At 48.3% G+C, this 12,877-nt stretch overlaps 1 long non-coding RNA gene across 2 annotated transcripts; it reads right to left on the bottom strand.

Moving 5' to 3' along the window:
* Window positions 1–3,306: 3,306 nt before the first annotated feature.
* LOC143682653 (uncharacterized) lies at window positions 3,307–6,862 on the bottom strand. Of its 2 annotated transcripts, XR_013175210.1 has the most exons (4): window positions 6,765–6,850; window positions 5,377–5,447; window positions 4,854–4,977; window positions 3,307–4,464 (listed from the first exon to the last, which is right to left on the bottom strand). It is a non-coding gene; the product is annotated as an uncharacterized LOC143682653 (long non-coding RNA). The 2 variants fall into 2 exon arrangements; XR_013175211.1 differs by lacking the exon at window positions 5,377–5,447 and having other exon boundaries at window positions 6,765–6,862.
* Window positions 6,863–12,877: the final 6,015 nt, after the last annotated feature.

Genomic DNA, 12,877 nt, shown 5'->3' with positions numbered 1-12,877 from the left:
GGGTGCCTCACCTGGGCCATCCTCACACAGCCTCCGTGTGCACAGGTGCGTGGGGCTGGCGCAGCTGCTGGGCATTCCAGCCTCAGACAGACAATGGAGGGGTTAAGAGGGTCATCTTCTTTTCACACTCCTGATTCCTCAAGTTTGTAAATCATTATCCCAAGCTACACAAAGCAGTCTTTGAGCAGACCTAGTCCACTGCCCCGTGACAACGATAGGAAAAGACTGCTAGGGTTCCCCCATGGCCCAGTGGTGGCTCCCGGGCTCCCGCCCCCTCCCCAGCATTAGGTTACCCGTCTAATCCCTGCTCCTGCATCCACCCTCTGTGCCCATTGTAATTTATAATCGAGGGGCATGATGCAACCTGCTAATTACATTGCTCGATTTTGAACACATCCCGTCTTCTCTGACTCAGGCAGCAGAGGGAGGCGGGAGCAGCAGGCAGGGCGCTGTGGCTTATCAGGGCTGGGTTATTCCGCTCACACCCGCTCACGCCTCCCCCCAACCCTCAGCTTTTGTTAGCAAGGACTTGCATCACCTCCTGCTTTCTATTTCTCCCGAATTTTTTTAACGGCCCTTTTTTTATGAGCCATTCCATCTTGTTGTTAGCTAATGAATGATTGTGGGACAGCGATGGGATCGGTTTTGTGCCTCTATTAAATGTTACATGATTGCAATTATGAGTTAATGAGCGACAGCAATTAAAAAAACATTCTATCACGCGGCCTGCGGCAGACATGAGGTTTGCTGCCTGGTTCCCAGGCTGAATAATTCAGAGCCCCGGGACCACGGACCCGACAAGGTATTGACCGTGGGAAGGATGGACACTTCCAGGTCCGTGGGGAGTGCGGCAGGTGGGTCTCTCTCCAAACCGCACGTGAGGGCCCACCCATTCCAAGGGTCAGGCTCCCACAAGCAGGTGTCGGGAGCATTGCAGTAGCTTTTTTTTTTTTTTAAAGTTTTATTCATATGCCATACAATCCACCCCAAATGCACAATCAGTGGCTTTTGGTATAATCACATAGTTATGCATTCACCACTGCAGTCAATATGAGAACATTCTCATTTCTTCCAGGGGAGGAAAATCCCATATTCCTATATCCCCCTATTCGTGACATTTAGCTTTGGTATAGTGTCTTTGTTACAATTAATGAAATAATACTAGTGTTACTGTTGACTATAGGCCTTAGTTTGTATTAATTGCATTTTTTCCCATATACCACCCCATTATCAACACCGTGTATTAGTGACGTACATTAGCTCTAGTTCATGTAAGAATTTTCTTATATTTGTACGAGTAACCACCATCATCGTCCGCTCTAGGTTTCACTAAGTTATACAGTCCCTGGTTCTATCCTCTAGCTTTCCTTCTGGTGACAACCCTAGCCTTCCTCTTTCAACCATCCTCACACTCAGCTTTGTTATTTACACTTACAATATTGTGCTGCCATCACACAGTATCGCACTATCCTTGTCCAAGCCTTTACATATCAGCCTTATTAAACACTCTGTACAGAATGCAGCAGCTTCTTGTCGGATCTTCCTGTGTCCACCACTGCCCCCCGCAAGCCGTTTCTGCGTCGCAGCAGAGTGAGCTGGTGGAGAGAGGGCTGGCCGTGCTCGCTGGGACCTCCCTTAAGTGGCCGCCTGAGACGTCCCTGCATCGCTGACGTCATTTAAACTTTCTGCTTTCACTTAGCCTGTTTCCATGCCAAGTCCGTCCTCACCAAGGTTCAGAATGTGCTGAGCCCCTGGAAGGACCAGTGCCCCGACAGGAAGGGGGGGAGCCCGAGACATGGGAGGGGCGACAGGCATGGAGGGCCTGCAGCCAGTCATCGCTTCCCCACAGAGGAGCCCCAGCCTTTGCTGGTGGTCCCCAAGTCCATGAAGCATGGAAAGGGGGTACACCCTGGCCCCTCCATCAGTTACCCGAAGGGGCCAAAGGCAGGCAGTTGGTTTGGGCTGGTCTCCTGGAGGCTGCTGCTGTGTGTCCCAAGGATGGTCTCTGAGCCTTTGCAGATGCCAGGCACCCAGGAGGTGCTTAATTCACACACAAGTTTAGCTAAAGGGTTAGAAAGAAGTATGGATGATATCCAAAGAGCAGACACCACAATCTATCTCAACAATCCCAACCCACGCCCTGAAAAGCAAATCTGGACCTATTAACACAGCACACAGCCACTGAGTAGCAGGACAGGCATCCCTTCAACCCAACTGGGGACACAGCAGAGTTTGTTAATGAGGGGTGTCTGGTGGTGGTGGTGGTGGGTGACTCTGGGGGTCCTGGGGTAGGCAAGTCACATCCTCTCCCCGGGCCTCACTTTCCCCACTATTTGAGCATGACCTTCAATGAATCCCATTCTGCCAAAGATGCTTATAGTTCTCCCTACAGTCCCTCCCCGCCCATCTCCTTAGACGTGAGTTCTTTCAGCAGGAGCCGTTCTTTGCTGGTCTGACTTTTAGTAGGCACTTGGTAAATGCTGCGTTAAGGAGAGGCTGGAGCTAAATGCTCTCCCAGTACCCACTCTGTGCCAGGCTTGTTACCAGGTGCTTCCTATACGTCACCACAAACTCTCCCACCAACACTGCTGGGAAGACTTCTTAATCCCCATTTGACCACTAAGGCCACCAAGGTTCTGCAAGCTGAGAGCTGGACGTCTCTTAGGTGGGGCTGGGGCTGAGCCACCATGGGGTGGAGCCGGCAGGGCCACTGCAGGCTGGGTGACAGAAGGAACACAGTCTGAGGACGCTGCTGAAGTGCATCTTCAAACACTGTGGTCACGCTGCGGGTGCCGGGAAACCACAGCCGCCCACATGGCAGTCGTCGGGGCCAGCCCAGGGCAGGAGGCCGAGCTGGCAGTGGTGGGGCAGGCGAGGGGCATGCAGGAGGGCGGGGATTCAGGGGCAGAGGGAGGGGGAGGGCTGTGCCACTCTCAGGCACAGAAAGCCTCAGCCAGTGGCAGGACCGGCTATGTAATTTGTGGGGCCCTTGTTCCAAAACTTAAGAATTTCAAGAAGGGGACAGCAGAGCACCGGGGCCCTTCTAAGTGTGGGCCCTGCATGCCTGCCTAGATGAGTGAAGCTGGCCCTGGCCTGGGGACCATTTGCCCAGCTCCCTGTGTGCTGTTTGAAATTGTGTACCCCAGAAGAGTCATGCTCTTTAATCCTCATTCAATATTGCTGGTTGCGATCTTTTTTATTGTTTCCACGGAGATGTGGCCCACCCAACTGTGGGTGTTAACTTTTGATTAGATGGTTTCTGTAAGGTTTAGGAGGCGAAAGAGAGAAGAGGCAGACCAAAAAACCTTAGAGTGAGCAAGTTTATTCCTGCGCTCCCGTGCGGAGCTCACAGAACTCCAGGTAGGGAGTTGCGAGCTCGCTGCTGGGTCCTGGTGCGGGTGGTTTTTAAGCAATGGGGTTAGGTGACGTCTAGAAGAGGCGGCACATTTTACACAGCTGGAGTCATGGTGACCTTCCCTGTTCCCCTGACCTAACAGTTTCCATGGAGATGTGTCTCCACCCAGTCAAGGTGGGGTTGCTTACTGGAGCCCTTTAAGAGGGAAACTTTTTGAAAAAAGCTTTAGAGCCTACACAGCCAGAGACCTTTGGAGATGTAGAAGGAAAACACCCCAGGGGAAGCCTTATGAAATGAGAAGAAAATAGCAGATACCATGTGCCTTCCCAGCTGACAGAGGTGTTCTGGATGGCATCAGCCTTTCTTGAGTGAAGGTAACCTCTAGTTGGTGCCTTAGTTTGGATATTTTTGTGGCCTTAGAACTGTAAACTTGCATCTTAATAAATTCTCCTTTCTAAAAGTTGTTCCGTTTCTGGTATATCGCATTCCGTCAAACTAAACTAAAACACCCTGTTTGGGGGCTCCTGTCGTGGCACTTGGGCAGCAGATGCTGGGTCAAAGGCCTGGCCCCTCAATGCTGGTCAGGGCCCAGAGGGCCAGGCATCAGGGGGACATGTGCTGTGCACCTTTTTGGAGGCCACAGGGAGAAAGGCAGCCAGTGCACTGCTCGGCCGGCAGGTGGGCAGGCTTTTAGGAGTGGGCCTACTTGTTGACTCATCCCACCTGGCTCCTCAGGGATGCTGTGCTCTGGCTTCAACTGTGTATATTTTGGGGTGGTGGCCTGTGCCCCAGCCAAATGCATCCAGAGTCCCTGGCTTGGCCACCCCCAGACCCCAAATCTACAGGAGAGCCCGTAGGTCTGGCAGGTGCCCAGAACTGAGCAATCGAGAGCAGGGTAGACCGTCATCGAGAGGAGCTTGGAACCTGCTGTGAGCCTGCATCCCCCAGGCTGACTCTTGGCCACAAGGATGCGTGCGTCCACTGGCTCACAGCCCCTGCTTCGGCAGCTGGTGCCACCTAGAAGGCGTGGGAGCCTCCCCTGGTTTGCAGCTTTGACCTCAGACCCAGCACAAGGCCCTGCACACAGTGGGAACTCAGGAAATGGTCTCCTGTGTATTGAGTGAACACATGAAATAATGAGAGAACAACCACCTCGGCCTCCTTTTCCTCAGGGCTGACGCCTCGCTTAAAGGCCAAGAAAAGTAAGAATGCTCTGGACGTCTGTGTGGGGATGTACATGTGGGGATGTGCACGGGTAGGGTGCGCTCATGTATGTTCATGTATGTGGGAAGGTCTTACACACAAGATGTGCACATGTGTGGGAGGGAACACATACATGAGATGCATGCATGTGTGCATGTTTTTTGCAGGGGTATGTACCCTCTGGGTACAGCTGCCTGCATACAGGGGCACACTATGTGGGGGAACCCCAGATGCCAAACAATCCTGTGCTCCCTGAACTCCATCTCCCACGTTAAATCTGGACTCTGCCCCTTACCTTCTTATCTGTCCTTGGGCAAGTTGCATAAACTCTCCATGCCTCGGTTTTGTCATCTGTAAAAGGGGATCATAGTGTGCACTTCCTTCATAGGATGTAAGGCATGAAAAATGGTACCTGGTACCTAGTAAAGGCCCAAAAAATGTTCGTTATTATAATTATCTTGGCTGAGGGCTGCTGCTGCAGCAGGCACCAAGGCTGAGAGCCGGGCTGGAGCCTGCGTCCATCCATTACCACAAACGCAGAGGGCAAGTTTCAAATACCTGGCTCCCCTGGCCAGAGAGGTGGAAGGCTGAGGGTGGGTGGGGACTCTGGCCATGGACAGGGGAGGTCTGTCCCGACAGACAGCACCCCCCACCTCAAGACGCCCAAAGGACTCTGGGGAGCTGGCTGAGGAATCCCCAGCTCTGGAACACACACATGGTGGAGCAGGGCGAGGTGGAGGCATTAAGTCTCTGAGGCCAGGTGGTTCTTTAAACACAGTCTCCCTGGGACGTGGAGCCGGGCCCCAGAGGCCACCCACCTGCTGCAGGGACCTGCGGCCGCACGCGGGGTGAGGTAAATGGCCCACGATGGCCCTCTGGAATGCGGTGGCTGTGAAAGGGAACACGCATCTAACCGCTGCATAAACACAGCTAAGCTATTTCCGATGACCACGGCCTGGCGACCCCAGGAGGACCCCGCCACGTGGGGGTGGGTGGGCTACTGGCCCCGCCGCTCGCGGAGGTCGGGAGAGAGGTTTGTTTGGACATGAGCCGGATCCTTGGCACCTCCCTGAGCCACCCCACCCCAGGGCCCCGCACTGGCTGAGGGAGGCATCTTGAGAATGTGTTTTGAAATTAAGGCAACGAGAGGAACAACAAAATTTCCTCTTTTATTTTGGCCCCGTCCTTGGGGGAGGACATTTTTTGCGAAGTCAGTGGGAGCTTTTGTGCAGGATCATCCCTCATCCCCGAGGGAGCACTGGGCAGCTCAGCAGGTGAGGACCTGAAGAGAGCTGAGCCCGGAGGCTCACCCTGGCCCAGGGGAGAGCCTAGGGGAAGGAGCCTGCTGTCTGAGGGTGGGGGTGCAGCCCCTGCCCTCAGCTCCTCCCCCGGGCTAAGCTAGAGGTACAGCCTCTCTCCTCCAGGAGCTCTTCCCCCATTCTGAGGTGGACGGGACACCTAGGGCTCAAGGCCTCAGGTCCAGACAAGGGGAACAGATGCCCCAGAGGGCAGGGACCCTAAGGATGACTGAGGGACACTGTCGAGTACCCTTCTTGACTCATTCCAGGAAAAGGACCCTTCTCTGCCCCCAGTGCACGTTCTAACCACGGGTGATTTTCTCTCTCCAGAAGTGCCATCACCTATTGTTCATTTCTTTTGGAAGGTGCCAGTCACCCAAGCTGTCGCGGAGGCTGAGACCCACAAGAGGGCGTTATTACTGGGTTCTGAGGTCCCTGCCCCCACCCCCTCCCCCAGCCTCCCCCTGGGCCTTTCCCTTCTGCTTCTGCCACCCCTGTACCCGGAGCGCACCCCTCCTGCCCCCCCCACCCCCGCCCCGCGGAGGGCCTCCCGCAGCAGCTGGGGGCAGGGATGGTTCAGGCCGCAGCTGTGGTTCGTGGGGGAAGGCACCGTCATTAGTGGGCTGACTTCCCCATGCCCAACCCCGGCTGGTTAGAGCACATGCACTCCTTCCCGTTTCCCATCAGCACGGGCTAAGGAGGGATTTCTGTCTCCATCATAGCGACCAGAAAACCAAGGTGGAGAGGGGGTCACACGGGTGGTGTGGACCCGGATTCCGACGTCCTGGGCTCTCCGCTGCACCACCTCGGCCCCGGCCACGGCACAGCCCCGCACCCTCCTCCCTTAGGTGGGGCTAGAAAGCAGCCAGGGGCTCTTTTAAAACAAATAAGCAACAGAACTTACACACCTGGGTGAGGTTATCTTCAGAGCAATCACCTCAGGAGGGAGCGGTTACTCGGCTCACGCTGCTCTGCTCGGTGCATTTTGTTCCGGTTTTTGTTTTACGTGCTATTTATTTATATTAACAGGTGCACAGTTGAAAAGGTTAAAGTGCAAGTCCGCCTCCCTGCCCCATTCCCGGCCCACCCCTCCCAGCCTCCAGCACCTTCCACTGTTGTGGCTCCTTCCCTGAGGTATCTCCTGCTCCACAAAGGTCCGTTTGTCCTAGCATCTCCGCCCCCACCCCCCACTTTTGTAGTTACAGTCACACCACTTTCAAAGACGATTGAACTCATTGAATCACTAAATTCTTCTTCTTCTTCTTTTTTTTTTAACCCAAAGTGGCTAGGCAATTTAATCCATCACATTCATTTGGCTTAATTTTAAATAACTTAAAAAATATATGAACTTTCAATTTTAGAATAGCTTTAGATTTGTAGAAGAATTGTGAAAGTAATACATAGAGTTCCCGTATCTGCCACACCCAGATTCCCCGGTAATAAACATCTCACATTAGTGTGGTGTATTTGTCACAGTCGGTAATTATGTTATCATTAACTGCAGCCCATGCTGCACCCAGATTTCCTTAGGTTTTTCCTCATATTCCTTTTTCCGTTCCAGGGTCCCACGTTACATTTAGGTGTCATGTTTCCTTATGGACACACACATCCTTGTGGCCAAGAGTCAGCCTGGGGGATGCAGGCTCACAATAGGTTCCAAGCTCCTCTCAGTGACGGTCTACCCTGTTCTCGATTGCTCAGTTCTGGGCATCTGCCAGACCTATGGGCTTTTCTGTAGATTTGAGGTCTGGGGGGTGGCCAAGCCAGGGACTCTGGATGCCTTTGGCTGGGGCACAGATCACCACCTCTTGGCTGTAACAGTTTTTTAGTTTCCTTTATTTCTGATGACCTCGACAGTGTGAGGCAGGTATTTTTGTAGATTGTCCCTCAATTGGGATATGTCTGATGTTTTCCTCATGACTAAACTGGGGTTAGAGATTTTGTAGAAGAAGACCATAGAGGTAAATTGTCATTTTCATCACATCATATCAAGAATACAAAGTCGCCCTGTCTCCTCTTTTGTCCCCCTTTCCCTGTTGTGCTCTTTGGAAGGAAGTCAGCATGCACAGCCTGTGCTTAAGGAGTAGGAGTCGTGTTCCACCGCCTGGAGAGCTTCTACATAAATTGTTTGGAATTCTTCTGCACAGGAGTTTTGTCTATCTCTCCCATTTATTTATTTATTTAGTCATTTATTTATATCACTATGGACTCATGGATATTTACTTTATACTTTTGGGTTATAATCCAATACTACTTTTTTTTTTTTTTTCTTGCTCAAATCGTTCCAGCTTTGGACATTGGGAGCCCTTCAGTTGGCTCCGTTGGGGATTTCTGAGCATTTTCTTACTTTCTGACTGTTTAAGATGCTCCAGGTTCCTCTTGTATATTTCCTGCCCCAGTTAGAAAATCAACCATTTCTCCAAAGAGTCTTGGTTCTTTTTATTGGAGAATGATGTTAGAAACCAAGATCTGGGCACAAGGTGCGCTTGTTGTTACTAGGGTGTCATTGCTTCTAGACCCTCTTAGCTGACAGAGGGAATGTATGTGTATATTCTAACTCACATCTATACACGTCCTTATAACAATTTCTACATGTAGGCACCCGTACATATCTCAAACCAAGCATGAGTTCATACTAATGTCTCTAACCCTAATCCATTACCGTTTAGATCCTTCTGGCCATCTCCCATACTTATCTGTAACTTTCTTCCCCAATAATTAGAAATCCTGCTCCCACCTTCCAATTAATTAATTTAGTTAATTGTTCCTTTCCAGTATACATGTATAGTGATTTCAGCATTGTTATCCCATATCCCTGTGGGAAACAATTTTTTTACCTAGAGTGCAGTGCTTATGTACAGTTCCTTTTGTCTGTATCTTGTTGACATTTTCTAAGTAACTCATGTCCAAAGTTACTTAGGTCAGCTCAGCATTTTTCCCTCTACTCTCTTCAGTGAGATTGTTTCATACTTTTAGAAAACAGATTATTTTTATAACATTCTGCACTCCATCCTAGGGTCTTCCAACCTCCTAAGTGTTTTTATTTTTTCAAATTTGCATATATTAAGGTTCACTCTTTGTGCTATAAAGTTCTATGGTTCTGACAAATGAATAGTGTCATATGTCCACCATTATGGTATCATATAGAATCATTTCAGCACCCTAAAAATCCCCATTGAGTCTCCTGTTCAACACTCTTCTCACACCAAAACCATGGAAACCACTGATCTGTTTACCATCTCAATAATTTTGCTGTTTCCAGAATGTCATATAAATGGAACCCTACTATGTGTAGCCTTTTCAGATTGGCTTCTTTCACTTAGCAATATGCATTTAAGATTCATCCATGTCTTTGTGTGGCTTGATAGCTCATTCCTTGTCATGGTATTGCATTGTTTGGGTCACCACTGTTTGTTTATCCATTCACCTATCGAAAGACATCTTGGTTGCTTCCAGATTAGGGCAATTTTGAACAAAGCTACTATAAATATTCACATGCTGGATTTTCTGTGGACTTAGTTTTTTTTTTTTAAGACAAGTTTTAAAATCATTTGGGTAAATATCTAGGAGTACAATTGCTGGATCATATGGTGTATTGGTTTGTTAAAGCTGCCAGAATGCAATACACCAGAAATGAAATGGCGTTTGTAAAGGGACTTTATGTCACAAGCTTACAATTCTAAGGCCAGAGAAATGTCCAAACTAAGGCATCCAGAAAAGACACCTTGACTCAAGAAAGGCCAATGTCTGTCACATGGCTTTGAAGGCACCTGGCTGGTGTCTCCTGGTCCTTGTTCCCAGTTCCATTGCTTCCAGCTTCTGAAGCCAGTGGTTTCCTCTCTAAGCATCTGTGAGCCCACACTTAGTTCCTCCGGGACACAACTCTGGGCTCTGGCTTGCTTAGCATGTAAAGGGAAGGAGTAGAGTGATGTCTGCTGGGCTCTGCCCATGCCTAGGCATCTGCTCTCTCTGTCGGCACTCCAAGCATCTCCAAATATCCGTGTATCTGTCAGCTCTGAAGCAACTGTTCTCCAAGCATCTACACTTGAGGTTCTCCAAAATGTTTCCCCTTTTAAAGGACTCTAGTAAACTAATCAAGACCAATCTTGAATGGGTGGAGTCACATTTCCATTTGATCACAATGCTATACCCACAATGGGGTATGTCACATCTCCATGGAAGTAATCTAACCAAAGGTCACACCCCAACTGTGTCACATCTCCATGGAAACAATCTGTTTTAGTCTGCCAAAGCTGCCAGAATGCAACACATCAGAGATGGATTGGTTTTTAATAAAAGGGGATTTATTTAGTTAAAAACATATAGTTCTTCAGAGGAAAGGCAGCTAACTTTCACCTGAAGTTCTTCCTTACACGGGAAGGCACAGGGCAATCTCTGATGGCCTTCTCTCCAGGCCTCTGGGTTCTAACAACTTCTCCTGGGATGATTCCTTTCTGCATCTCCAAAGACCTGGGCCTAGCTGCAAGTGATGAGATGAGGTATGCTGAGCTGCTGGGGCTGTGCTACATTGAGCTCTCTCATTTAAGCTTCCAGACAATTAAACCAAACATCATTCATTGCAGCAGGCACACCTCCTAGCTGACTGCAAATGTAATCAGCAACAGATAAGGTTCGCATGCCATTGGCTCATGTCCATAGCAATAGAACTAGGCACCTTCACCTGTCCAAGTTGACACCTGAACCTAACTACCATACGATCCGATCAAAGTTTCCCACCCTAAACAACAGGTCTGGCCCCACAAGATTGGATCAGGATTAAAACATGACTTTTCTGGGTACATAGTAGTTTCAAACCAGTACATATGGTAAGACTATGTTTAGCTTTGTTACAAACTGCCAAATTCTCTTCCAAAGAGGCTGTACTATTTTTCATTCCCACAAGCAATGAATGAAAGTTCTTGTTGCTGCACATTCTTAATTGATGTTAAATTTTTGCATTTCAGCCATTCTAATGGGTATGTTGTAGTTCCGCATTATTGTTTTTATGTGCCTTTCCTTAATGTGCCAGTTTGAATCTATTCTGTACCCCCAGAAAAGCCATGTTTTAATCCTGATTCAATCTTGTGGGGGTGGGTGTTTCTTTTCATCTTGATTCAAAATTATAGGGTGGAAACATTTGATTAGATTATCTCCACAGAAATGTGGCATGCCCAATTGTGGGTGTGACCTTTTGATTAGATGGAGATGTGACTCCACCCATTCCAGGTGGGTCTTGATTAGTTTATTGGAGTCTTTTAAAGGGGAAATATTTTGGAGAGAGCAGAGCTGACAGAGATGCTGACACTTGGAGAACAGAGAAACAGATGTTCATAGATGCTTGGAGTCCAGCAGATGCTGCTATATGCCTTCCCATGAGATGTTAAGTGAGCCAGAACCTGGAAGAAGTCAAGGGAAACCAAGAGATGAAAGCCATCCCTAGAGGAGCAAATCGAGAAACGCCTGCAGGAACAGAGGCTGAAAGCAACAGGGCCCAGGAGCAAGGGACCAGCAGATGCCAGCCACGTGACTTCTCAGCTGACAGAGGTGTTCCAGACCTATCAGCCCTCTTTGAATTAAGGTATGTTTCCCTGGATGCCTTAGTTTGGACATTTTTATAGTCTTAGAACTGTGAACTTGCAACTTAATAAATTCCCTTTTTAAAAGCCATTCCACTCCCTGAAAATGTAGAGCTGTGTTCCAGTAGCCATGTTTCTTGAAGATGATTGTATGATGATACAGCTTTTGCAATGTGACTGTGTGATTGTGAAAACCTTGTGTCTGATGCTCCTTTTATCTACCTTATGGACAGGTGAGTAAAACATATGGATTAAAATAAATAAAGAATAGAGGGAACAAATGTTAAAATAAATTTAGTAGATTGAAATGCTAGTGATCAATGAAAGGGAGGGGTAAGGGGTATGGTATATATGAATTTTTTTCTGTTTTCTTTTTATTTCTTTTTCTGAATTGAATCAAATGTTCTAAGAAATGATCATGATGATGAATATACAACTATGTGATAGAAAAAACAAAAAACAATTAAAAAAAGCCGTTCCATCTCTGATATATTGCATTCTGGCAGCTTAATAAACTAACGTACCTAATGAGAAATGATGTTACACATCTTTTCCTGTGCTTATTTCCCATTGCTACATCTTTTTTGATTAGGTGTCTGTTGAGCTCTCTTACCCATTTTAAAAATGAGTTGGCAAATAACTTGATTGCTTACAAATCAAGTCCACGTCTGAGAAAGGGGAGTTAGTCAATCATAACAGGACTGTCAGCATTTGACATTTGGATCAAAGATCTAAGAAAAGGTTGTGGAATAACATTACATGGAGACCTGGGATCCCAGAGCTGAAAGTCCTTATAATACTTTTACAGGAAAAAAGACATTTGTTTTTCACTGAATGCCCACATGCCCCCTGCCCCCATACTCCCCGCTCCTTTCCTATTAGGTGGGTCTACAGATCTAGTTTTGGCCAGTAGGCTGTGAGTGGAAATGCCGTCTGTCACTTCTGGATCAAAGTATTTAAGAACTAGTACATAGTCCTCCCACTCCTTTCTGCCCCTGCAGTAACAACCATCAAAGCCATGTGTTGAAGTTTGGTGTTCCCAGCATCCGGGGTCCTTGAGTTTCCTGCCAACCTTGGAAAAATAGTGTGAGTACAAAATAAACCTTTATGGTGTTATCTTACTGAAGTTTCAGGGTTAATTTGTTACTGCAGCACAGCAGGGCCTATTCTGACTCAGTCAATCTTTGAGTCATGCCTTTAGCACAATACTTACATCTACATAATGCTTACATCAGAGTCCCCTGAACCTGGTGTTGCGCTATTCCAAGAAAGAGTCGCTTCAAGGAGAGAATACTAATGTACTGACTAATCTACCATGTGCCTGGCCCCGTGCTTCAGTGTCTACATAATCTCATGTACTCTGCAGGCCTGACCTGAGAGAGATCTGGCCCCAGATGGACGGTCTGCTTTCACCATTTCCTGAGCCTTATCTTCCGAGTTGTCAT

The sequence above is a fragment of the Tamandua tetradactyla genome, chromosome 5, assembly GCF_023851605.1.
Source record: "Tamandua tetradactyla isolate mTamTet1 chromosome 5, mTamTet1.pri, whole genome shotgun sequence".
In the NCBI taxonomy this organism is placed as follows: Eukaryota; Metazoa; Chordata; class Mammalia; order Pilosa; family Myrmecophagidae; genus Tamandua; species Tamandua tetradactyla.
Note: the sequence above shows the minus strand (reverse complement) of the source record. Positions and strands in the feature narration are given on the sequence as shown.